This window comes from Arachis hypogaea, chromosome 13 (genome assembly GCF_003086295.3).
Source record: "Arachis hypogaea cultivar Tifrunner chromosome 13, arahy.Tifrunner.gnm2.J5K5, whole genome shotgun sequence".
Classification (NCBI taxonomy): Eukaryota; Viridiplantae; Streptophyta; class Magnoliopsida; order Fabales; family Fabaceae; genus Arachis; species Arachis hypogaea.
This window is the reverse complement of record NC_092048.1, coordinates 15061839-15065789: the sequence shown is the minus strand read 5'-3', so window position 1 is coordinate 15065789 and position 3951 is coordinate 15061839. Positions and strand designations below refer to the sequence as shown.

Here is a 3951-nt window from a genome sequence, read left to right as displayed (position 1 = left end):
ACTAAATTAATTCTAACCCAACAAAATCTACATACACAACGCGAGCATAAAAGAATGCTAATTTTTTTTTTTGGAATATCATTTGAATTATCTTTATTAATCATCAATCCCGTTACACATTCAATTTTTTTGCCAACCAAGTCCAACTAAATTAACCCTAATCTAACAAAATCTACTTACACAACGCGAGCGTAAAATCACGTCGTTCTTCTTCTTCGGCATTCTCCTTCTTCTTCTTTTTCGCGTTCTTCCTCCAACGTTCGTATCCTACGTTCTTCCTCCTCCTCTTCCTTCTTCATTGCGTTCCTCCTCCTTCTTCGTGTTCCTTCTTATTCTTCGCGTGTTTCATTCTCGTCGTCGTTCTTTTATTGTTGTTGTTGTTATTGAATTTTGTAACACCCTAATATTCAAATCCTTATGTTCGAGTCATAAGTCAATGATAATAAGGTGGTATGACTCTCAAGGTGAGGTTTTTAATATATAGATACATATAATTGAAGGGAGTATTAATGAGAAGCCTGAAAAGAGTGAAATAAAATCGCGAACAGATAGCACTCTCGCATGCGGTAATAAAAAAGATAAAGCGTGTTCCAAAAACAAGGGTATCAATGAAACAGTAAACAAGGATAATATAAGACAGGATATAAATATATTGTAGCAACCCTCAATTTTAAAAATATAAATATAAATAAGTTATAATTTATTTTATAAAATTAGAATCTCCTTATTTTAAAAAAAAAAAAATTATTCAATTATCAGAAATCGAACTAATAATTTTAATTTAATCAAATTCATATTATTATTATTATTATTATTATTAATATTATTATTATCTTCTGACTTTCCTATTTAGATTACCTATGCTTTCGTTTATATATATATAATATACCTTATTATTATTCACTAAAGTTCGTTCCTGTATTATTATTATTATTATTCACTATTTAACCTAATACTTCAATCATTATATATATATATATATATATATATATATATATATATATATATATATATATATCCACTAAAATTTATCATTATCGATATGTATACGTATACATATAATAATAAGCTTTGTAATATAATATTATGCTATTATTATTCATTCTTAGCTTCCTTCTATATAAGTATAATTTATTATTACAATTCCCTTTCATAAAGTGTGTATATAATATAAAGGAAGCTAAGGCGGTGTACTAATCATACATATATATATATCATTAACGTATGCGAGAGGAAAGAACAGAAAGAAAACGGAGAGAGAAGACCAAGAGAGAACGTAAAATTCTTCTGAACCTCCGGCTTCGATTTTTTTGTAATCCGTAACTCCAATCAAAAATCTAATCCGGTAAGAGTATTCGTAACCTCTTCTTCTACACGTTGGCACCATTTTTGATTAGTGGAAGTTGACAGTGACATAGTTCATCTTTTCTTTGGGTTTGGCCAACGGGAATTTTAGGAGGCATAAACGATTCTGGACATTTTCTTCTTCAATAGCTCAGCCAAAAAGCTTCTCCGGAGCTTTGAATATTTTGATTCCGTACGAAGGTATGGTTTTGGTTTCTCGTAGTTAACATTTAATGTCACGTGAAAACTTAGGCTAGAAGACCTTAAGATAGGAATGAACTGAATGTATAATTGATGGTTTGTGTATATGGTATAAAATGTGAGGTTTAGCTGTTGTCAATAATTTGCTGTTGAAGTTGGTCGGTTTGGAAAAAGATTTAATATTGGTATTTGTTTGATTATGAAATAATTTGTTACTGGAAATGATTTGAGTGACTGAGAGGTGTTTGGTTTGATAGTTGGGACCCTTGAAGGGTGGCAGAAATTTGAGTCTTAGAGGAGATAATGCCAAAATTTCTTTAAGAATTGGAGTTTGATTTGAGGTGGTATTTTAAAAAGAAAGAGATTATTATGTGGCTTGTGCATTTGAGACTATTTATTGACCCTCTGTCGCAAGATGTGACCGGGCACTTTAACTCCCCGGATTCCCCCATGGGCATGCATAAATATGAATATTGAATATTATTGAGCTTGGAGTTTAACTCCATGGAATACTATACTATTGAGCTTGGAGTGTGACTCCATGGAATATTATATTTGAGTTTGGAGTTTGACTCCATGGAATATTATTGAGCTTGGGGATGCGCGCACAGAGGGACTGTCCAATGGTTAACTACCAGGACTTGTCGGGTTGGCTGTATAACCGACAGATGAGACTCATCAGCCATAGGACAGGCATACATCATATGCATTTGTTTGCTTTGTTTGGGTGTGCATTGCTTTAGTTTGTTTAACTGTTAAATTCTACTTATCTGCTACTTGTTCTACTTGCTGTAAATGCTTCTCTATCTGTGTTTTCTTTGCTTGAATTGTATGTGTATGTTTTTGGGAAATTCCTCCTGACGAAGGTGTGAGGAGAGAAGATTGTTCCACCAATGATTTGGAGGATTAGAGGAGACAGAACGTGAATTATTAGGTTAAAGTTAGATTCAGAATTAGAATACCTTAGATAGCTTACCTAACTTTTGGTTTAGTTTATTTTCCTTAAGAATGATTCTGAGTGTCGAAGTTTTAGGAATGCCTCTGACTTTCCCGAGACCTTTTATATTAACTATGCGGGCACCTTTACCATACTGAGAACCTCCGGTTCTCATCCCATACTATGTTGTTGTTTTTCAGATGCAGGTCAAGAGACACCTCGTTGAGCATTTGGGTATCCTCCTTACGAGCGAAGAACTGTCTTTTGGACTGTCATATTTTGTTTTAGGCTATGTATATATGTTTATAGAATCTCCGCATGTATATTTTGTGTTTTGTCCCTCCTAGAGGTCGACTTGGAGATACAGGGATTTGTTTTGTGGTTTGAGTTTTATTTTGGGTTGTATATAAACATAATTATATACTCTGGTCGGCCTTAGCTTCGCAGGTCGAGTCTGGAGCTTGCTATCTGAGTTTTGGAACTCTGATATGTATATATATGTGTTCAGTTATATTTCGATTTTACCTGTCCGTTTTACGAATATCCATGCGAGTGTGTCACGATTTTCTGTTTATCAATTTGTTTAGCTTGTTCTTCAAGGCTCCTAAATATGATTTCACCCAACTATATCTATGTAGATATCATTTTCTTTTAGAGGTCGTAATACCTTGCCACCTCTGCTTTACGACTTAAGCGTAAGGCCTGTGTGGTAGGGTGTTACATTATGGTATCAGAGCAGTTCGTTCCTATAGAGCCTGAGGGATGGACTGATTATGCTTCTGGGCATACTCTGGGTGTGTGTATGTGCTATTAGGATATCTGATTGATATATGTGGCATAAATGTTCATGAGCATGCATCTGGAACTTGAAACATTAAACTTGCGATATTGAGACTGATCAACTTAATATCACTTGTTTGGTGTGAAAGGGACCAAATGTCGTCTCGTGGATCCGAACGAGGTGTTCAGAGAGAAAATCCCGTGGTTGAACCAATGCAAGGACGTCCAGGTGGAAACCCTAGTGCTAGTACAAGTAACGTAAGTCGATACTATAGGTCTATGACCCTTACTGACTTCCTCAAGAGTGGTCCACCTCGGTTTAACGGAAACGCCAATGCCCTGGAGGCTGATCAGTGGTTTCGAGAAGTGGAGAGGTTTTTGTACACTCAGCATGTTCCTGAAGTACAGTCAGTAGAGATAGTGACTCATATGTTGGAAGGAGATGCTCAGAATTGGTGGCAAGAATTGTGTCATACCTTGCAGGTGGAGTTAACGGATGTCTCTTGGCATGGATTCAAGACAGAGTTTTACGGGAGATATTTCTTGCATGCGTTTCGCATTGCAAAAGAATTGGAGTTAATGCAGCTGAAGCAAAAGGATATGTCTGTCGCTGACTATACCCGTGAATTCGACAATCTGTGCCGTTTCTCAAAAACTTGTCAAGGAAATCCAGCCGATTATGAGGAATG

At 35.5% G+C, this 3951-nt stretch overlaps 1 long non-coding RNA gene across 1 annotated transcript; it reads left to right on the top strand.

Annotated features, from left to right (window-relative positions):
- The first annotated feature begins 1061 nt into the window (after window positions 1-1061).
- On the top strand, window positions 1062-3001 carry LOC112735777 (uncharacterized). Its single transcript, XR_003168534.3, has 3 exons — window positions 1062-1345; window positions 1457-1545; window positions 2683-3001. It is a non-coding gene; the product is annotated as an uncharacterized lncRNA (long non-coding RNA).
- The last annotated feature ends 950 nt before the right edge of the window (window positions 3002-3951 follow it).